The sequence below is a fragment of the Lynx canadensis genome, chromosome A1 (genome assembly GCF_007474595.2).
Source record: "Lynx canadensis isolate LIC74 chromosome A1, mLynCan4.pri.v2, whole genome shotgun sequence".
NCBI lineage: Eukaryota > Metazoa > Chordata > Mammalia > Carnivora > Felidae > Lynx > Lynx canadensis.
This window is the reverse complement of record NC_044303.2, coordinates 160,921,933-160,946,340: the sequence shown is the minus strand read 5'-3', so window position 1 is coordinate 160,946,340 and position 24,408 is coordinate 160,921,933.

Sequence of the window (24,408 nt, the reverse complement as noted above, 5' to 3'; positions counted from 1 at the left end):
TGACTCTCTCTCCAGAACCTGGTAGTCATCAACTCCTTCCTTCCAGCCCTGGTTTTCATCTCCTCCTGTGGTCATCCCAACTTTACCAGACCATATACATTCTTAGAATAGCCACTGAACTGTATGCTTAAAAAGTTAAAATGATAAGATTTTATGTAGTTTTACTCCAATAAAAATTGTTTAAGGTTAATAACCAACTATCTTGTTACTCTCTCTTGAGTAACAGGTGAAACAATTCATGTTAAGTTAATTGTAAAATATTAAATTATGAATTTAAGAGTGAGATTATGGGAGTTATCTCCGTTGACAGCAGCAATTAACCAAGTTGATTTATCTTAATAATATACGTTCAGGGTGTATTATTTTAAATAAAATAGGAATTTTAAGTTTATGTTTGACTGAGCTACTGTACCTGTATTCCTATGACAGACTTCTAAGGTATCATAAGCATATATTATTCTTATAATATGCAAAGATCAGAGGACTTAATGATTTTTTTCCTTTATAATTTTACAAAATTTAGTCTTCTAATTGCATCTTTCCATTCGGAGCTAATCAGTTTTGCATGTGACTCAATTCTCCATAAGTTTCAACTTCTACACTTCTCAAGAAACATTCACATATATGTTCTGATGTCCAGGACAAACTTTATGAGACCAGTCTATAATATCTAAGGTAGATACTTGCATGAATATTCACTGACTTTAGTGGAAAATCTCATGAACACAACTTCTAGTAAAACCTAAGTATCAGATATTTTAAAACCTATCATTGGGGGTGCCTAAGTGGCTCAGTCAGTTAAGCGTCCAACTCTCGGTTTCAGCTCAGGTCATAATCTCATGGTTCCTGAGTTCAAGCCCCACAGTGGGCTCTGCATTGGAAGCATGTAGCCTGCTTGGGGGTCTCTCTCCCTCTCTCTCTGTCCCTGCCCAACTCCCACTATCTCTCCCAAAGTAAATAAGTAAATAAATACTTTAAAACCTGTCATTGGATACTTAAAAACAAAAACAAACAAAAAAAATAATAAAATGCAATAGTTGTCACTCTTCTTTTTATAAGAAATCCTATTTAGTGGTGCCTGGGTGGCTCAGATGGTTAAGCATCCAACTTCAGTTCACAGTTCATGGGTTTGAGCTTCCTGTCGGGCTCTGCGCTGACAGCTCAGAGCCTAGAGTCTGCTACAAGTTCTGTGAATCCCTATCTCTCTGCCCCTCCCCCCACTCACATTCTGTCTCTGTCTCTAAAAAATTAATAAACTTCAAAAAATTTTTAAAAAGAGGGGGGACCAAGATGGCGGAACAGCATGGAAGTTTTTTGTGTGACTCACACCCATGAAATACAGCCAGACCAACACTAAACCATCCTGCACACCTAGAAAACTGATTTGAGGATTAACACAGCAATCTGCACAACCTGAACCACAGAATTCAGCAGGTACGTGGCACGGATAGGTGAACTTGGGGAGCGAGAAGCCACGGTGGGCAGGGAGCTGCTTTTGCGGGTGGAGAGAGGATGGAGATGGGAGGGGAATAATACAGGAAAAGCACCCCTTCCCAAAAACAGCTGGAGAGAAAGGAAAATTGGAAACAGCCACAGGGACTAAACTAAAAAGGAAGAAAGGAGAAAGGAGAAAGAAGAAAGGAGAAAGGAGAGGGTTTAAATTCCATTAAGACTGTAAACAAGGGGAGTACAGAGTCTGCAACTCTGCAGCTCCATACCTGGCAGTGCTCTGGTGGGAAGGGCAAATCCCCAGAAGTAGAGTGGGGTCTAGGATGTTCTTGGGCTACACAGGGAAAAGCTGTTCCACTGCTGGAAGGACATTTGGTAGAGACTGTTGAGGCCCCTTGGTCCCAGCAGACCCCAGAGAACGGTCACATTCACTGGTGCTGGAACAAGGTCATTAAGGGTGAAGCCTGGTGCCAGATGTGTTGTGATTTTCCATAATCCCTGAATAGCTGCTGCTACACTATCTGACAAACTTTTTCTGGGGCAGGCTGGCACCTGGCCACAGTCTTGGGGCTTCAGCAGCAGCAGGGTCCAGCAAGCATTCCTGGGTGCAGCTGACATTTGGCCATTGCTCAGTGAGACCCTTCCACAGAGGGGTGGAACAGGTCAAAGCCGCAGTCCTTCAGAAGTAACGGGCCAGGGAAAACAGTCACATCTGAGACAAAATTCAGGAGAAGGTACTACCTGGGGCTTGGTCACGGACAGTGAAAAAGCGGGGAGTGGATGAAAGCTGAAAACAAAGGACTGGTGCGCAATTGCTGATCAGGGAGAATAGAGTTCCGATACTAAAGACTGGGTAGCTGGGTGAGGCCATTTTAACCGCTCCCGCAAATGCACATACGCACCTACGACCCCCCCAACAATCCACCCCAGTAGGCTAGCAGCGCCACCTAGAGGAGAATGGAGCTGTTTACACTAAGCCCTGTCAAACCGGGTCAACCTTGCTCTTCAAAAACACAACTCTGACCACCTGCTTAGTTCATGGACTATAAAGCACTTCATAGTCTGACATCTAGGGTAAAACGAAATAATTTCAGTCATATTTCAATCTGTTAGTAGATCCATCTATTCAATTTTCTTTTTTTCTCTCTTTTTCACTTCTTTTTCTTGAACACAGAAGGAGAAAACATTCAGTTTTATTTTCAATGTTTATTAAAAATGTTTTTCTTTAAATTTTTTACTATATTCTTTACTTTTCTGTAAATTTTTTCAACATTTATTTATTTTTGGGACAGAGAGAGACAGAGCATGAACAGGGGAGGGGCAGAGAGAGAGGGAGACACAGAATCGGAAACAGGCTCCAGGCTCTGAGCCATCAGCCCAGAGCCCGACGCGGGGCTCGAACTCACGGACCGCGAGATCGTGACCTGGCTGAAGTCGGACGCCCAACCGACTGCGCCACCCAGGCGCCCCTCTGTAAATTTTTTCAAATACTATTTTACTTCCATCATTTAATTTTAGTCTACTTCAATGTATTCGTTTTTTTCAAATTCTCAAATGATTTCCTTCCCCCCCCCCTTTTTTCTCTAATCTATCAAACCACTTTCAACACCCAGACCAAACACACCTAGGATCTAGCATCATTTATTCAATTTGGGGGGGGGGGGGTCTTTTCAATTTTTTAATTTTAATATTTTTTAATTTTAATTTTCTTTAAATTTTAATTCTTCTATTCATTAATTCCTTTTCTCCCTTCAAAATGACGAAATGAAGGAATTCACCCCAAAAGAAAGAGCACAAAGAAATGACAGCCAGGGATTTAACCAACACAGATACAAGTAAGATGTCTGAACCAGAATTTAGAACCACGATAATAAGAATACTAGCTGGAGTCCACAACAGACTAGAATCCCTTTCTTCAGAGATAAAAGAATTAAAAACTAGTCAGGATGAAGTAAAAAATGCTATAACTGAGCAGCAATCACAGATGGATGCTGTGGTGACAAGGATGGATGAGGCAGAACAGAGAATCAGCGATATAGAGGACAAACTTATGGACAATAATGAAGCAGGGGAAAAAAAAGAGGAAGATTAAGGCAAAACAGCATGATTTAAGAATTAGAGAAATCAGTGACTCATTAAAAAGGACCAACATCAGAATCATAGGGGTCCCAGAAAAGGAAGAGAGAGAAATAGGGGTAGAAGGGTTACATGAGCAAATCATGGAAGAAAGCTTTCCTAACCTGGGGAAAGACACAGACATCAAAATCCAGGAAGCACAGAGGACCCCCAATAGATTCAACAAAAACCGATCATCAACAAGGCATATCATAGTCAAATTCACAAAATACTCAGGCAAGGAGAGAATCATGAAAGCAGCAAGGGAAAAAAAGGTCCCTAACCTACAAGGGAAGATAGACCAGGTTTGCAGCAGACCTATCCACAGAAACTTGGCAGGCCAGAAAGGAGTGGCAGGATATATTCAATGTGCTGAATCAGAAAAATATGCAACAAAAAATTCTTTATCCAGCAAAGGCTGTCATTCAAAATAGAAGGAGAGATAAAAAGTTTCCCAAACAAAAATTAAAGGAGTTTGTGACCGCTAAACCAGCCCTGCAAGAAATTTTAAGGGAGACTGAGGGGAGAAAAGATGAAAAAAATACAATATATATATAGTATTTATCTGTATATGTATATATATATATATATATATATATATATATATATATATATCAAAAGCAACAAAGATTAGAAAGGACAAGAGAACAACACCAGAAACTCCAACTCTACAAGCATCATAATGGCAATAAATTCATATCTTTCCCTACTCACTGTAAATGTCAATGGACTCAATGCTCCAATCAAAAGACACAGGGTTACAGAATGGATAAGAAAACAAGATCCATCTATATGCTGTTTACAAGAGACCCACCTTAGACCTAGACACCTTCAGATTGAAAGTAAGGGGATAGAGAACCATCTATCATGCTAATGGTCAACAAAAGAAAGCCAGAGTAGCCACACTTATTTAGATGTTAAAATAAAGACTGTATCAAGAGATGCAGAAGGGCATTTTATCATAATCAAGGGGTCTATCCACCAAGGATACCTAACAATTGTAAACATTTATGCACCAAATGTGAGAACACCCAAATATATAAACCAATTAATCACAACCATAAAGAAACGCATCCATAGTAATACCATAATAGTAGGAGACTTCAACACCCCACTCACACCAATGGATAGATCATCTAATCAAAAAATCAACAAGGAAATAATGGCTTTGAATGACACACTGGACCAGATGGACTTAACAGATACATTCAGAACATTTCATCCTAAAGCAGCAGAATATACATTCTTCTCCAGTGCACATGGAACGTTCTCCAAAATAGACCATATACTGGGACACAAATTAGCCCTCAGCAAGTACAAAAAGACTGAGATCATACCATGCATATTTCCAGACCACAATGCTATGAAACTTGATATCAACCACAAGAAAAAATTTGGAAAGTAACAAATACTTGGAGACTAAAGAACATCCTACTAAATAATGAATGGGATAACCAAGAAGTCAAAGAGGAAATTAAAAAGTATATGGAAGCCAATGAAAATGATAACACCGCAACCCAAAACTTCTGGGATGCAGTAAAGGTGGTCCTAAGAGGAAAGTATATAGCAATACAGGACTTCCTAAAGAAGGAAGAGAGATCTCAGTTACACAACCTAACCTTATGAGTTAAAGAGCTGGAAAAAAACAGCAAATAAAACCCAAACCAGCACAAGATAGCAAATAATAAAGATTAGAGCAGAAATTAATGCTATTGAAACCAAAAAAAAAAAAAAAAAGTAGAACAGATCAATGAAACCAGAAGCTGGTTCTTTGAAAGAATTAACAAAATTGTTAAACCACTAGCCAGTTTGATCAAAAAGAAAAAGGAAAGGACCCAAATAAATAAAATCAAGAATGAATGAGGAGAGGTCACAGCCAACACAACAGAAATACAAATAATAAGACAGTATTATGAGCAATTATATGCCAATAAAATGGGTAATCTGGAAGAAATAGACAAATTCCTAGAAACATATACACTACCCAAACTGAAACAGGAAGAAATATAAAATTTGAACAGAGCCATAACCAGTAAGGAAATCGAATCAGTAATCAAAAATCACCAAAAAACAAGAGTCCAGGGCCAGATGGCTTTCCAGGGGAATTGTACCAAACATTTAAAGAAGAGTTAACACCTATTCTCTTGAAGCTATTCCAAAAAAATAGAAATGGAAGGAAAACTTCCAAACTCTTTCTATGAAGCCAGCATTACCTTGATTCCAAAACCAGACAGAGACCCCACTAAAAAGGAGAACTGTAGACCAATTTCCCTGATGAACATGGATGCAAAAATCCTCAACAAAATATTAGCCAACTGTCTCCAACAATACATTAAAATAATTATTCATCACAACCAAGTGGGATTTATAGCTGGGATGCAGGACTGGTTCAATATCCGCAAAATAATTAACGTGATTCGTCACATCAATAAAAGAAATTACAAGAACCATATGATCCTATCAATAGATTCAGAGAAAGCATTTGACAAAATATAGCATCCTTTCTTGATAAAAACCCTCAAGAAAGTAGGGATAGAAGGAGCATACCTCGAGATCATAAAAACCATATGTGAACGTCCCAATGCTAATATCATCCTCAATGCAGAAAAACTGAATGCTTTCCTCCTAAGGTCAGGAATATGACAGGGATGTCCACTCTCACCACTATTATTCAGCAGAGTATTGGAAGTCTTAGCCTCTGCAACCGGACAACACAAAGAAATAAAAGGGATCCAAATCAGCCAGGAGGAAGTCAAACTTTCACTCTTAGCAGATGACATGATACTCTGTATAGAAAACCCAAAAGATTCCACCAAAAAAACTACTAGAACTGTTCCATGAATTCAGCAAAGTGCAGGATATAAAATCAATGCACAGAAATCAGTTGCATTCCTATACACCAATAATGAAGCAACAGAAAGAGAAATCAAGGAATCGATCCCATTTACAATTACACCACAAACCATAAAATACCTAGGAACAATTGTTATCCAATCAAAGAGATGAAAAATCTATACACTGAAAACTAGAGAAAGCTTATCAAATAAACTGAAGAAGACACAAAAAAATGGAAAAATATTACAAGCTCCTGGATAGGAAGAACAAGTATTGTTAATATGTTGATACTACCCAAAGCAATCTGCATATTCAATGAAATCCCTATCAAAATAACACAAGCATTCTTCACAGAGCTAGAACCAATAATCCTAAAATTTGTATGCAACCAGAAATGACGCGGAATAGCCAAAACAATCTTGAAAAAGAAAACCAAAGCAGGAGGCATCACAATCCCGGACTTCAAGCTATACTACTTTGAGGCTATAATCATCAAGACAGTATGGTACTGGCACAAGATCAGACACTCAGATCAGGGGAACAGAATAGAGAACCCGGAAATGGACCCACAAACATATGGCCAACTAATCTTTGACAAAGCAGGAAAGAATATCCAATAGAATACAGACAGTCTCTTCAGCAAGTGGTGCTGGGAAAACTGTACAGCGACATGCAGAAGAATGAACCTGGACCACTTTCTTATACCATACACAAAAATGAACTCAAATGGATGAAAGACCTAAATGTAAGACAGGAAGCCATCCAAATCCTCGAGGAGAAAGTAGGCAAAAACCTCTTTGATCTTAGCCACAGCAACTTCTTACTCAACACGTCTCTGGAGGCAAGGGAAACAAAAGCAAAAATGAACTATTGGGACCTCATCAAAATAAAGGGCTTATGCACAGCAAAGGAAACAATCAGCAAAACTAAAAGGTAACTGATGGACTGGGATAAAATATTTGCAAAAGAGGGATCAGATAAACGGTTAGTATCCAAAATGTATAAAGAACTTATCAAACTCAACACCCAAAACACAAATAATCCAGTGAAGAAATGGGCAAAAGACATGAATAGACATTTCTCCAAAGAAGACACCCAGATGGCCAACCGACACATAAACAATGCTCAACATCACTCATCATCAGGGAAATACAAATCAAAACCACCATGAGATACAACCTCACACCTGTCAGAATGGCTAACATTAACAACTCAGGCAATAACAGATTTTGGCGAGGATGCAGAGAAAGAGGATCTCTTTTGCACTGCTGATGGGAATGTAAACTGGTGCAGCAACTCTGGAAAATAGTATGGAGGTTCCTCAGAAAACTAAAAATAGAACTACCCTACTACCCAGCAACTGCACTACTAGGTATTAATCCAAGGGATACAGGTATGCTGTGTTTTTTTTTTTTAATTTTTTTTTTCAACGTTTATTTATTTTTGGGACAGAGAGAGACAGAGCATGAACGGGCGAGGGGCAGAGAGAGAGGGAGACACAGAATCGGAAACAGGCTCCAGGCTCCGAGCCATCAGCCCAGAGCCTGATGCGGGGCTCGAACTCACGGACCGCGAGATCGTGACCTGGCTGAAGTCGGACGCTTAACCGACTGCGCCACCCAGGCGCCCCACAGGTATGCTGTTTTGAAGGGACACATGCACCCCAATGTTTATAGCAGTACTATCAACAATAGCTAAAGTATGGAAAGAGCCCAAATGTCCATTGATGGATGAATAAAGATGTGGTACATATATACAATGGAGTATTACTTGGCAATCAAAAAGAATGAAATCTTGCCATTTTGCAACTGTGTGGATGGAATTGGAGGGTATTATGCTAAGTGAAATCAGTCAGTCAGAGAAAGACAAATATCATATGACTTCACTCAGATGAGGACTTTAAGAGAAAAAACAGATGAACATAAAGGAAGGAAACAAAAATAATATAAAAACAGGGAGGGGACAAAACAAAAGAGACTCATAAATATGGAGAACAAACTGAGGGTTACTGGAGGGGTTGTGGGGAGGGGGGATAGGCTAAATGGGTAAGGGGCATTAAGAAATCTACTCCTGAAATCATTGTTGCACTATATGCTAATTTCGATGTAAATTATTTTTACAAAATGAAAAAAAAATTTTTTTAAAGAAAATCAAACAAAAAAGAAATGCCATTTAATAATGGCTGGAGGACTCACAAAAGAAAGAATAACTGTTCTTGTTTATTTGTTTTTAATAGCCAACAGTTTACCAGAAGACCAAAGAGAAACTAAAAATGCTATACTTCATATTTTAAAACTTGATTTTTTACAGTAACAAGCAGAACAAAAATCTTAGATACTCCATATACTTATGGATGAATGTCAACCATCAATAACCTTCATAAATTTTCACCTAGTGAATGCTAACCCATAAGGCTATTGTTTCTATAACTCAAATAAAATTGAAATAGCTAAATCATAGAGTTTGTTAATTAACCCAGGGATTGTGAATATGATCCAAGATTTGTGCCTCAAAGATATAAACTACTATATTTTTTCTCTAATTTTATTAGAGAACTTCAAAAAGCAGATAAACTGCCTTGTTTGGGTGAATCAAAGGTGTTTAATGGGCAACAAAACAAAACAAAACAGCCTTCTGGTACTTACAATCTTTTGACAGAGCAAACACTAGACCTTTTTCTTATAAACCCTACCTTCTAATCTATTTGAATCCAACTTTATTGATTTGAAAATACTTCACTAGTCTAGGGGGATATTTGACCTTTATTATCTTCCAGAAGAAAAAGCACAAGACTAACAATGCAGAGACAAGCAATTGTCAGACTCTTGACAATAAGGAAAAGGAACAGGAGGAGTGCTCTGAAGGCAGGGACGCAGCCAAGCTTAAAGTGCTAAAAATAAGCCAGTGACAACTAATGAGTAATTGCATCACATTTCCTTATACTCAATGGCACGGGGTGCATGGGCAGTAAAAGCTACAGCAGACACATTTCAAACTACCTTGAAGGTCAGGTTGGGTCTCTGCTACCTTTTAGCAATTCTAAACACCAGGTAATAGGAACATTTCTCTTCCCTTATCATGTCTTGGGGCATGATCAAATACCTTTCCAAAAGATAATAGGAATCTTATTCATCATGATCATAATCACCAGAAAAAATGAATTAAGCATCTTCGGACCTGTTTCAATTTGTGTCATGTTAATTAGATTGTAATCAAAGAACTCAAGAGTCTCCAACAGCCATGTTCAGCCTCTCCATCGTAATTGTTTGTGAATCCAGTAGGTATTCCATTGTTTCCTTTTTATGGCCTACATAAAAGGAACATCTCAAAAGTCTGCAAAATCTAACTTGTAACTCCCTTCTTAGAAAATGATCTCGAATGAATTTGGGATGAAATCAATACTGTCATGCGTTTCAATTCTCCCTAGAAATAAATTAATGCAAGAATATACAGTTTGCCAATTCAAAAAGTACTAAGGGATTTAGAATGTAAAGAAAAAAAAATTGAATACCATTAGGAAAACATTTGCAGCAAAAGTTATCCAAGATAATTTTATCTTAAATGGCATGTTCAACTAATGCTAATTTTCTGTTTTTTATGTAACCCATGAAAACATGGCAGAAAACATCAGAAATCCCTTACAGAGGTTCAGACAAAAGAGTAACCATACCAAATTAAATTAAACAAAGTAGAATGTGCTGGAAAGCTCCAGACTACAAATTAGAACACTGGGTTTGGGTTTGTTTTTCCCTTGTAGCACTAATATTTTAAGACTTTCCTAAAGTCAGATTCTCTGAGCCCCAGTTTTCTCACCTGTAACATAAAACCTCACATACATATGTAAAGTTTCTTCCAGCTCTGAATTCCCTACTTTTACACCTGATGACTTTTTTTTAGCTCAGAAGCTATATACTAAGAAGAAGGAAAAGTTACTTCTAATCACATACATATATAAGTTAAATTTTGTCTCAAATTTTATGATAAAAATCATAGCTTCTTAATGCATCACCTGTAACTTTCTTTTCATTTTTGCACTTTCAAGTATCAGAAACACTCACATAAACAAGAAGGAATGGAAATAATTAACTTTCTAACTGAAGGAATAATTTTAAAATTATGTTCTCTTAGAACATAATTTCAGGGTGTTTATCAAATTAGAGAACTTGTTCTCTAAGTTGCCGTTTAATAACTTTTGTAATAAATCTCTTTCCATCTCCTTTAAAAACAAATTATGTGTATATATGCATGTACAACATGTATACACACGTACATATTTAATTCATGTAAAGTTCCACATATATAAAAATTATATATATATATATATATATATATATATATATATATATACACACACACACAAATTTAGTTCATGTGAAGTGTCACATGGCAAACAAGAATTGAAAATGAAGCCAGGCTACCATAGAAAATCTACTGAGATATCTAAAGGTATTTAGATATAATCTATCACCTTAAGTTCGTCTATGTCATAGTATATCATCATCTGTATTAGAAATTCTTACATTCATCTGAAAAATGTTTTAGATCAAGACATATGTTTTATTGGAGGCAGATACCCAGGAGAAATCCAGTAAATGTTTGTGAAATGAAAAAAGGAACATAGGCCCTTTGTATAGATCTTCATGCGCCCCTGCAGTTATAAATATGTAATTTACAAACATCTGAGTACCTACGGCTTGCCGCTCCTCTCCAGAATTATCTAATTGTTTTTTTTAATGACACATCAATTAAATTTACTTAACCAATTTATTAGCACTACTATGTGCCAGGTATAGTTTTAGGTGCCAGTACTGCATCTGTCAATACAACAAATAGGTGAAATATAGTGTCCTAGAAGAAAACTAGGCAAGTATAAGAGATTGTACACTGAGTTTGGCAGTGAAGCACATAAAGAAGTCAGATGTGCTTAGGGGGGTACAGAATTTTTAAAAAGCATGCCTAACAGAGGTCTTATTTGGATGATGACATTCAAGTAGAGACTAAATGCAAAACTGTTTTTGTTGGATTTAATTAATAGTTTTGATGGTCCCTTCGTGTTTTGATAGGAATTTAATAATAGCCCTGTTTTATGCCTAAAGCTAAACATGTTAAATTCTATCTGCAGATATTAAGTCATCTAAAAATTGGCAAACATGTTAATCACCTAAGTAGAAGTTTCTTTTACAGCTTTCGGAAAAATAGTTTTTAACCTCTTTATTATTTTGACAAATGGATAGTTGAAAATACTTACTTACCACTCAGTAGTGTTAATTTTTATTGATTTTTTTTTCTTAAATCATGATTTAAGCTTTTCTCTGAACTTCAGAGGTTGTAATTAAACATCTACATATGGTTGACCAGCCCATGCACATGGCCACGAGGAAAGCAAAATAATTATATATACAATTTATGTCAAAACTCTACTATTTAGGGAAGGAAAAGGGAAACTAAATTACCTAAGTGACTTTGATGGATAACAATTTCTCAATTCTCCTGTCCCCTAGAGCCTTGAATAAAACTTTTAATATATTTATCAATTTCTTTTGATTGGCAGTGGTTCTTTACAAGGATTCTAAAGCTACATCTTAAATCACTGAGAAAAATATGTATGGGTGTTAGAAATGTTTGCAGGACAAGGAAGGAGGGGGAAGAGGTAGCCCTTGTGCCATTCTCCATTCTTGACCTAAATTATGCAGAGCAGCCTACATACTGCACCAAACCCATGCCCTGCATAAATCAAGGTTTAGTGAAATCAAAACTAGGGGCTGTGCTTTCCACACTTGTATAATCTATACTGAGAATCAGTGAGCAGAAGTGGACTGGTGCATTCATATACATGATTCAGTCACGGAGAAGGCAGAATGAAGCCAAAGTCTTTAAGCATATGTCATATGTCTAAGTTGGAAATAAGGTAGATTCATAGCCAATAATAATATTCATGTATTAGAACCTGTGAAAAATCAAGAAAGGGGGCAACTAAAAATAGGGATATATAAGAAATACTCATTAAGTGACTCAACTGGAATTCTGCCAGCAGGTGTTTGTCAGCTTTAGTGCCACTTTCTGTGGTGTTCTTGTACCTTCCCCCCATTCTTTGCTGCCTCTGAGAGGTTGTGCTCAAGATCTGGCACTAACCAAATTAGGAAAACTGTGAAATCTATTTTTTAACTTCTTATAACTAACTTTGACTTACATACCCCATTAGTCTGCTTTATCGAACCAAGGTTTTTCAGAAGACAGCAAAAACATGTTGTTGAAGAATATGCTTCTGTCATAATTCCCAGAAGGAATTATTATTTTCAGCCTTAGAGTAGGGCAGCTCCAGGAAAAAGGTCTATAAACAGGAATAGAAGGGCCAGTAAATGACGAAACTATGCCAGAACCACAGCAATTATAGAGGCTGAAGCAAAACACAGCATGGTCTCCTTGTGGGCAAAAAGAAAGGAAAAGTGATTATGTGTTTCCTGAATTATACTATGAAATCTTTTCTCACATGCTTTCTGTACAACAGATTCTTCTCCCCCCTCTCCCAATCTCAATGCCCTTAGTTTCTAAAAGTCATTCTAAAACCTCTGGTAGCTTTCTTTGTCAAATCTAAATGCTCCTTCTTCATGATCACCTTCATGGATCTCCCTGTCACATTTGCTTTTCCCAGAAAACATGTTTTCTTTATTAAATATATGGTTTGCCACGCTTCATCCTTCAGAGTCTCTTCTCTTAAAATTGCACTTCTCCTAGTGCTACTCAAGGACTGAGCAATTCTGGCCAGTGCTTAGGACTTGAAAACATTTCAGTATTGTTAGAAGTCTTATTTGGTGTTTTGTCTTACCTGCTGTAATCTATTCATGGACAATAATCACATTTTGTTTTTAGAAAATGCTCCCACTGTTCTAGAAATAGAACCTAGTTCATAACTTCAACATAATTAAAAATGATAGCTATCATCATCTGATACAGAGAAAAAGATCCCACTCACTGCCACTATTGAAAAGATAGTTTCAGAATTTATTTGATTAAGAATTTACCTTTTTTTTTTAATACTAGTGGAACAAAGGATAGCTTTGTTCCATAATTTAAATAAATGTTACTAAATGAATGTAGGCTCTTATTATGAACCTGATCAATGTGCTGGCTTGTATTATTTTTTTAAAGTTTCTTCTCTTTTGATTTTCTTTATTTTGGGGTTAAATAAAATCCCAACAGTATGTTCATTATTGACAAAGTTTTTATGGGTTCTTTTCACCAAAAGCCAAAATGAAGATATTCAAAAGTCTCCTTATTTCTTCTAAACACAAAAGAAAAAAAGCAGTCCAAGTATTATAGTCTTGCAAGAAGTTGAGCATAGTTTCCACAGACTTCTTTGAGAGTTAATGGCTCCATTTGTACTTACTCTCCATGCTGCTCTTAGTGATCCTTTCCATGAATACAAATTTTGTTTCTACTTGACCCATGATGAATATAAACAGAAGAGTGCTGGTCTGAACCAAGTGTACACACAAACTCAAACGTATGTCTAGCGGTCCACTTATCATATTCTACATAAAAAACAGTCCCAAAGTTTAGTGGCTTAACACACAAGTTTATGTTTCTGTATCATAATTGTGAGGGCCTATTGGGCCTTGCTGGGAAGTTCTTTCTTGGAGTCAGTCATACTGTGTACAGTTACAGTCAAATGGCAGCTAGGGCTGGAGTCATCTGTATACTCATTTGGGCTACAAATCTCTGAAGCTTCTTCACTCATTTGTCTGACACTAGCTGAGATGGCTGGAAATCCTAGAGGCTATCATGAACTCTCTCTCCTGATGAAAGCTACAATGAAAGTCTACCTTGTATGTAGTTTCAAATATAAAAGAAAAAGGCAGTATCAATAGTATCTTTCGCATGTTGCCATAGCTACTAGGCATCGTTATAATATGAATATCTATATATAATTGGATTTCATTTTGTATTTTTTTTTTAATTTTTTTTTCAACGTTTATTTATTTTTGGGACAGAGAGAGACAGAGCATGAACGGGCGAGGGGCAGAGAGAGAGGGAGACACAGATTCGGAAACAGGCTCCAGGCTCTGAGCCATCAGCCCAGAGCCTGACGCAGGGCTCGAACTCACGGAACGCGAGATCGTGACCTGGCTGAAGTCGGACGCTTAACCGACTGCACCACCCAGGCGCCCCTCATTTTGTATTTTGACTGCCTTTCCCAGACTGCAAGTTCCAAGATTCCCAGGAAGACCTTGGCCTAAACTTGGAAGTCATGCAGTATCTCTTCTGCTACTTTCTATTCGTTGCCCAGAGATAGCCCAAATTCAATGTGGATGGGGCCTATCAAGATTGTGAATACCTGGATGTGTGGTTCATTAGGAAGCCATCTTTGGAGAGTAGTTACCATGCAGCTACATATAAGGCCATCGTCAAAGTACCATCTTTCTTCATCTCTGAATGTCCTATGAAGCATGTAGCTTCAGGTGGGAATTACATCAAGCCAGAGAAACTGAAATACCTTGGTAACCAAAGGGGGACACATCCATTTTGGCATCACAACCTTCAAGGAATGTGTGGTATGTTTTATTTACTAAAATGTACATGGAGATTTTATTTATAAGCAAGAGTTATTTATAAAGGTGAAAAATTGAAAACAACCCTTTTGCCCAACAGCGGTAGCTTAAATTTAAAACACATATACTGGAATACATGCCACCACAAAAACATGTTAAAGTTAATTAAACACATGGGAGAAATGTCACAGCACTCTGTAGAAAGACAGGGATCGATATATATAATTTCATACATATATGAATGTGTGTATGTGTATAAACATAAACCAATAAATACATGCATGCTGTTGCATAGCAAAAAAAAAAGGGTAGAACTAATATATGCACATGTACACAGTGATTATACTGAGTGGTAGAATTATGGTTTTTCATTTTATTCCTCGTACTTTCCAATTTTTTTTCAATTTCCCATTATTTTTTGAAGTTTTTATATCTTTTCCAAACTTTTTTAAAAAATATTTTATTGCCACGTGTCTAGATGTCAAGAGAAGGAGGAAAGACAAAGAGAAAAGTCTGACCCTAAACTTTGTTTAGAATTATTTTTTTCACTGCAAATAAGAAATCAACGTTTCATTAGTCATGCTTTATCTCTTTCAGGCTGTAAAAGAGTATAATTTGGTGGACAGAAATGATGATTCCTTGCCCTAAAAAGTTTAGTAATATTTCAAAATGTGATGAAACTCTAAGCAGAATAATACCTCAATTCAGAAGTCGACTTCAAGTTCAACATGGCAAAATGATGGCACACATCTATCTCTCCTACCTGCTAGAATCCCACTGAAATTAAAAAAAATTGTGGGGGAGAAAAGCATTGGAAAACCAAAAAGTTTCCTACCGCAGACCAAAAATTTTGATAGCTCACTACATAAAAAGAAATTAGGTAATGAGTCAGAGAAATCAGAGTCTAACACATGAGAAATAGACCTAAGAATAGATACAGAGGCAGAAAAATAGATCAGAAAGTACATGATACATAGTGTTGGGAATACAGTAAGCAAATTAGTGAATGATATGATTACTGCTGTTGTTAGTGTATTAAGTCATTGCTCAAGACTTGCATACCATGCCAGTATATCCTATTTTCTCTCACACACATTGTCTTGGAGGATCCCCAGACATCTCAAATTCAATATATTCAGAAAACAAACTCATCATTTTTCCTCCCAACACTTGCCTCTCCGCTTTCCTAATCAGCCTAAAGTAAGGACCTTCTATCATCCTTTCCATCTCCTTATCCTTCAGTTACCATATTCTACCGATTACTACTTCACAATTCTCTCTGTGTATGTTCCCACCTTTACCTTTCCATTTTCCTAACTCCAGTTTAGGTCAGTTTTATCTTGAAACATTTTTTTTAAGTTTTCTCCAGACTTGTTCCATGATATTTCATTTCCTATTTCTCCATCATTTTGTTTAGTTTGTATGTATTCCTTTATATTTATTTTTTAATCTCTTAAGTAATATATCTACTAAAATTAGAATAAGCAGATCAAAGAATAATACTCATCAGATTTCAAGTTCATGGAAGGAGTTTCCCAAGCAAAGAGTGAGTAAGAGAGAACAAAAAAGATCAAGTCAAAGGTTTTGTGTAATGGCACATCCTTGTACAGCTTTATCAAGCAACAACCCCCCCCCCCAACCGTGAACTTGAAATTTGACACTATGACTTGTCCAGGCTGCTCTTGCCAGAGATTGCGATATAATTCCCAGTTTGCATTAAACCTATCTCTGCTCTGGTGAAGGCCAGCCCACCTTCACCCCAACATTGAAGGTCCACCCACAATTTCTGATAAACAGCCTAAACCAGGTAAGAGTGTTCTATTTTTGTAGGAAGAGTTGTCACATAAAGAAGAAGAAACACCAACAAAATTTAAATCTTTTTAAAAAAGGGAATTTCTAAATAGAAACTAAAAAGACTTTAATAGCTGACTGAAAAAATGATGGTACATTGGCTTTAACAGTACAGTGTCTGGAAGGGGCTGGGCAAGTGATGAGACAGTTTATACAGTAAATATAATTGCAAGCTATTTAAGATTCAAGGTGACAAGCTATAAACTGAAACAGATCTAGAAAAATACACTTTAAACCAGTACCTAAAAGTACAACTGCTTAGTGATTTTGTTTAAACTGAGACGTGTAATTTTGATTTTGGTATTCACTGTGAAACCTCCAAATCCAAGTCTGTCTTTTAAGTATCAACGTGTATGTGGAAAAAAATCTTTAACTCTGGATTTTTTTGAAACATCAAGAGTTTGCGGGCAATAACAAAACCCATATTCTGAAATAATAACTATATGCTGATTTTATATTTAAACAACAAACAAAAATACAGGGCTATATACTTCACAGACGATAAAAGATACATCTCAAGCTCAGATATCAGTCAGTATTTCCTCCTTACTTGGTTAAGTAGAAGTAATCCTTAGCCAATATGACTGTGACATCCCCATGCCACTCCATCTGAAATCTCTTACAAGTGTCCTCTACTGCTCTTGTTCCAAACCCACCTGTTCTATACAGGAGTGTCCTTTCCTCCTCTGGGACTAATTTTATTAAGCCTTAGTTGGCTTAGCAACCACTCAGAGTACAACTTTTGAATACTAGATCTGTGCTTTTCCCGTGATGATTGTGGCACCACACTGGCTCTGTGCTTGCTATGGACAATCTCTTCAGGAATAGGAAGTCTACTCTGTTGTTGGGATTTATTTCTGATTGTTACCTGGTAGGTTTTAAAGAACTCTTGCAGAAAAAAAGTCTATCTCTTGGAGTTCAAATTGAAAACTGATCCCTTGTCTTTACAGTAATACTCTCCTAGAAACACAATCGAGCATGTCCTAGAAGAGGATGGCTCTGGACACTGGTGGTTAATGACTGCCTGCTCTCTCTGTGTGTTAGAGAACAACTGAGTAGGAAATACAGTAAAACTTTGGTTTGTAAGCATAATTTGTTTCAGAAACATGCTTTTAATCCAAAGCACTTGTATATCAAAGCTAATTTCCCCATAAGAAATAATGGAAACTCAGGTGATGTGTTCCACAAGCCAAAAATAATCATATAAAAATAGTTACAAGACTGTAATATAATATAAAATAATAAAGAAAATATAAAATTTAAAGAAAAATAAACAAATGAACCTGCACTTGCAAATGAACTGCACCTTCTTGGCTGGTCTGAGGGAGACAAGAGAGAGGAGAGTTATTGTGTAGGATGACTTTCACTATCACTAATGGAATCACTGCTATCTATTGACTCAATGGAACATTTGTTTTCATGCAATTTTAACAAGGAACTTATCCAATGACATAGAAGGAAGCAAAGTGTTCCTAAGCTTCCTCTTATATGGAAAAGCAAAGGACTGTCCATAGGTGTTTTGAAGTCTTAAAAATATACAAGTGCCAGTTGTGGGCACTTTCCAACATTCTGAAAAATCACTGATTTCTGCCAAACGCTGTGGCCTGAGACCAAGCATGGAAGACAATCACCCACAATCCCACATAGATAGAGAGAGAGAGAGAGAGAGAGAAGGACCATTGGCTCAGTTGTGATCATGTGATGTTCAGCATCACGTACTACTCGTATTGCAAGACATCACTTGTTTATCAAGTTAAAATTTATTAGAAAATTTGCTCATCTTGTGAAACACCAACAGGACAAGTTACTCACAATCTAGTTTTACTGTACTCGATATGGAGTTAAAGAACACATGAAGAATGTATTGGATGGATATGAAGTGCGCACATTTTTATCATGGTCACTGATGAAATCATGAGGGAAATTTTCTCTAAGCCTGAGCTGAGGTATGCAAATAACCACCACATGAATTCAAGCCTAGAGAGTGGAAGAGAAGCAATCAGGGAACCAGTGAGATAGCTTCTCATAAAATTGGTTAAAATCAGCATTAACAAACATGGTGAACTTGTAGCTAACTATCTCGACCCACTAAACGGGCTTCAGTTTCCACAATTGGCAACTCTATGTTCTGCTTCACTAATTCGAAATGCAAGCTAATAACTATTCCTTGTGAAAATTGTTAGCTATTGCCTATTTCAGCCCCATCCCTAACTTTGGTCTGAGAAGCAATTTTCTCTGGTAGTTTCCCTCATATACCCTTTTATCCAAGTCAATCTCCAAAGCCTTGCGCTAATTTTGAATTGTTCTCAGTGCTTTAATAACCACTCTGTCTAAGAGTCTTCAGTTTTCTTTCCTCAGTAAGAAGATCTAATCGGAATCCCTTGGTGTGGCTGACAGTTTACAGAAGCCGTAAAATATTTTAAACAGACATTAATCTTCAGCCTTCTGACCACTTTGCCTTGCTAACACATGCAGATCCCCAGGTATCCATTAACACTTGATTTTCATGGTCAATGATTGCTACAATATCACTTCCTTTGGTTTTACTAAAACCACTTTAGGTTTCTCATTATGTACGAAAATATTAGATTCTGGAGTTGGGTTTGTGAAAAATCATAGATTCTAGGGCTCTATTTGTTGGTATTTTAATTTATTGTATAGCAGTTATATTGGATCAAATTAGATATTATGGTAGTTTTTAGAGAAATGTAAAAAGACTAGGCAAATGTGCTACGTTATTGCCATTTCACGTAGGTTTAAGAATACTGCCATCAAGCATGGAGAAAAAGTAGATGAGTGATTAGTATTCTAGAATGTGGTCATTATAACTGTGAGTACCTGAGCTCTCTGACCACTGTGGCTTTTGTTTTCATGGCTTTTGCAAATGTGACCACAGTCACACTTCTAAGTGGAATTTCCATCCTAAAACTATGAGCTGTCTATTGTCCTTCCCCCAACCCACAATTATAGAGCAGATGGTGAAAATGATTCAGAATAAATTTACTGGATCAATTTTAAAAAGACAAAGACCATCAACCAGACCATTGACTGACTGCCTTGGCACAGAGCCTTGTGGATGGTTAGGATCAAGTGTCACTGCATTACTGGAGGTAGTAGTTGAAAGGATGTGACTGCTACTTGACCCAAGACTTGGGACTGGGCAATTGGAGGCTCCTCACTCCCTTCCATGTGCTGGGGATGTACCCTTTTGCCACCACAGCCACAGTGGGAGCCGCTTTTCTAAGACACAGACTTCAGAGAGCAACGTGTTGTAGAGACCATCTGAACCCAGGATAGGCTTCTATATAAACTGTCAAGATACACTTGTCTTGCGGCCACCCAAGACAAGCCATGTAAGTCCCTTTGTTTGTTAAAACAGCCACCTACCAATCTGAAGTATCTGCCTCTTCCTTCAATCTCTCTCTGCTCTCTGTTTACAGAGGCCAGTTTCAGATTACACTCAGGAATCTCCTAAGAAGATTGTGATCTAATACATAAATATGTAAATGATTGAAATTGAACTTTGCAAGGGTAGAGAGGATATCTTGAAGCATTAAAAGTCTTTTCTAAGCTTATATCAGTGTCTTAATAGTGCCACCTGACTTCATTAGAGCTGAAGGGCTTTTGCATTCCAATTTTTCTTACTTTCTTGATAGCATTTTCCTTTAACAGATTTGGCAATAACTATTAGCATAAATCAACAATTTTCAGAGCTCTTAGGAACCTCAGAGGTCACTTTATTCTTCTCCTTATAGAAGATAAAAGCAGGCTAAGGAAGATTAAAGAGATGAAGGGGCTTGGCTATCTCACACAGAACCTTCCATTCCAAAGTTCTTTCTAAATCCATTTGCTGTGCCTAAGTTGAATACTTCTTATTAGCAAATATTAAGTCACTTTTATTAGCAGAAACATGGCTAGCATTAAATTTCCAATCTTTATTTCTGGGCTGTATTTACGTTTAATAAAAAAAAATAATATGCTCATAAAATATAGGCAGCTACTGGGTCATTTTGTTTGGAATTATCTTCAAAGGTGTCTCAATAACTCCATGATAATTATCAACGTTTTCAGATTTAAAAAAAAAATTAGGAAAATAGTGAAAAGAAAGCAGAACTCCAAGTTTTTGAGTGAATAAGCTATGGGAATTTTCACGAACCTACCTTCTTATGTCCAAGATCTTTAGAAACACAGGTCCCAACAAGGCCTGGAAAGGATTATCATCATAATCACTGAAGCTCAAACTCCTAAATGGAGAGCTTAGTTTCTTCTCGTTGTATTACTGTTGGCTCTAAGAGGTGCAGAGCATGAGTGTAAGTGTAATCATTCCTTATAGATTCTCTCTCTCCTTAAAAAAAGGAATATAGCCTAGCTGTCTTCAGTACTGGTTTCTTACTGCTAATATAACCAACCATAAACATAGCAGTTTAAAGCAATATAGATTTATTATTTTATACTTCTGAAGATTAGAAGTCCCAAATCAGTTTCAGTGGGTCAAAGTGAAGGGGTCAGCAGAGCTGGTTCCTTCTGGAAGTTCTAAGGAAAGATCACTTTCCTTTTATTTTCCCATTTCTAGAGCCTCCTGCATTCTTGGCTCAGGCCATATTCAAAGTCAGCAATGTAGCATATTCTATCTTCTCTGACTTCTGCTTCCATCTTTGTATATTGTCTCTAATTTTAATCCTTCTACCTCCCTTCTTAAAGGATCTGTGCAATTACATTGGGCCCATCCTGATAATCCAGGATAATCTCCCATCTCAAAATCTTAATCACAACGGCAAAATCCCCAAGATAATAAAGCCATAGGTGCTACAAATTAGGCTTATGAACATTTTTGAGGTTCCATTATTTGGCCTACCATGCTTTCCTACATCCTTGTAAAATCATGGTCTCAATTCTAGAAAAATGGAAGTTATATTTACTAAAGGAATGTAGGAATCTTACCCATTAAGCCATTCTGCCCTGTTTTATCTTCTTTCCCAGACCAGTTAGGCGAGGACATCTAGAGACTTGTATTTCAGGGGACAACATGGAATTAGGAAGGTTAATAGTTCAGCATCCCTCAAAAACGGAAAAATCAGAATTTTCCAGCCATCAGAATTGGGACTCACACTGAGGAGAAATCAAATGGCTTTTCAATCCAAAGGGAATTGCTGGTAGCCTAGTCAGTTGCCTGAGATTTATGATATGAAAAAGGCATATCAGAATCATAACACTGAGCCCAAATTTCAGTTTAGATATACAGAAAATGTTTATGTTCTGCATTTGTGTAAAACTGTTTGTATAATTAAAGGTCAGGCCTTACTGATACTTTAAATGGTATCCCTACATGAAATGCTCAGTCTTCCACAACCACCTACTGTTTCTGATCATTTCCTCAAATTATGTCCAGACATATCAGGGAAATAGGGAGTGAAGTGGCCAAAACATCCCCCTGAAGTTTGAGGTGAGAATTTGCCTGACCTTGTACTAGTCTTGGGGCACATGATGGTTGGTAGACCTTGTGCCCATGGTGACCAGACTTGCTAGCAATCTTCATTTAAATTGACAGGTAGGAGAATAACTCTCCCATCTTGGTCATAGCCTGATAGTGTTCTCTGACTAACTCATCCGGGCCTGACCTCTCCTGTCTGTCCTCCATTCAGTCCTCTAGCCTGAGAGCCCACTCTGACCTCTACTACCACCATGACTTAGCTACCAGGGCTTGACTCAATCATCCATGCTATGCAGAAACTGAGGACAGCAGTGAAAATCCAACCGCCAGGCCTCTTTTTCTCTGACCATGTTGCATAACTGGGTTTACTTTAATGTGCCTGTAACTATGTCTATAAGGTGGCCTCTGACTGGAGTCTCAAATAAGAGATTCCTGACTTTACCATTCATTGCAGCTCTTCTAGCATGCATAAATACAAGCATGTGCAGGCACATGCATGCACATACACACACATACCCACAATCCTGGGCCGAAGGCAAGAAGAGGAAATTGAGGGACAGATATATCTCAATTCCCCATGCCATTCTCCAAGAATAGAAAACCATATTCCCTTGAATAATATCTTCTGATTTTAATCAAAACTTATATGAATTATCTAAATTAAGTAATATTTTAATTTGCGGTTTATAAGTTTGGAAAAATCCTAGTATCCTATTTAATGTGCCAGAAATTAGGTATTTTCTTGGTAATATTCTTCTTATTCCATTTGTAGCAAATCCTAGTAGCAGAAAGCTTCAGATACATAGAATGGAAGACTTATAACTTAAGGGGCACCTGGGTGGCTCAGTTGGTTAAGTGTCTGACTATTGATATCGGTTCAGGTCATAATCTCATGGTTTGTGATACTGAGCCTTGTGTTGGGCTCTGCACTGACAGCACAAAGCCTGCTTGGGATTCTCTCTCTCCCTCTCTCTCTCTGCCCCTCCCATGCTTGGTCTCTCTCTCTTTTTCTCTCAAAATAAATAAACATAAAAAAAGGAAGACTTATAATTGATAAATGGAAGGGAAAAGATTTTTTTTCTAAATTTCCTGTTTTAAAAGCTATCAAGGTTAACATCACGCGTGATCTGTCACATGATATCCTATAACCCTGCTATAATAGAATGCAAAGGATAGTTCAGTTCTACTATATTTTTCCCTAAAACACATCATCTTGGTCTATTGATGGAAAAAAAAAAAAAAACACCAGACAAACCCAAATTGAGGACTACATATAAGTAGTCCAAGAAACTCTAAAAGTCATCAAAAATAAAGATATAGAAACCATCACAGACCAAAGGAGATAGGAGACTTGACAACTGTATGTAATACAGTGTCCTGGATGGAATTCTAAAACCCTCAGTGTCCTGGATGGTATAATATGAATAGGGTCTCCAGATTAAACATATTGTTCCAATATTGTCTTTTTACTTTTGAAAAATACACCACGGTAACATAATATGCTAACATTAGGGGAAACTAGCAGAAGAATATAGGAGAATTTGGAATTTCCTTCATAAATTTTCTAACATATTATTCCAAAATAAAAAGGTTGTGTTGAAATCAAAAAGAAAAAATAGTGCGATGCCACTTCCAAGATTAGGTTACAAAAAACACTGAGTTCCATCTTGTTCGCCCCTATCACTAGAGACCTCACTCTGGGGAAACAAGCTGCCACGTTGTAAATAGCCCAATGGAGAAGCCCGTGTTACAAAGAAGTAGTATCTCCAGTCACTAGCAACAAGGACCTGATGCCTGTAAACTGTTACATGACTGAACTTGGAAGTGAATCCTCTCCAATTGACCCTTACGCTGCCTACAGCCTCAACTGACACCTTGATTTCAACCTTGTGACAGACTCAGAGGTATCCAACTAAACTCACATGGATTTCTGAACCTTAGAAACTTTGACAAAACAACTATTCATTGTTCAAAAAAAAATGAACTGTTAAATTTAAGGGCCCATCCAATGGAGCACACCAATAAAATGCTGGTTTATGATTAAAACAAGCAAGTTATTAGAATAACAGTACAATAAGTAGTTACAAAACAAGTGAAACCTTAACTTCTGCCTTTTCTTTATGACTACCCAAATCTACCTTTAAAGTGCAGAGAATAGGGCGCCTGGGTGGCTCAGTC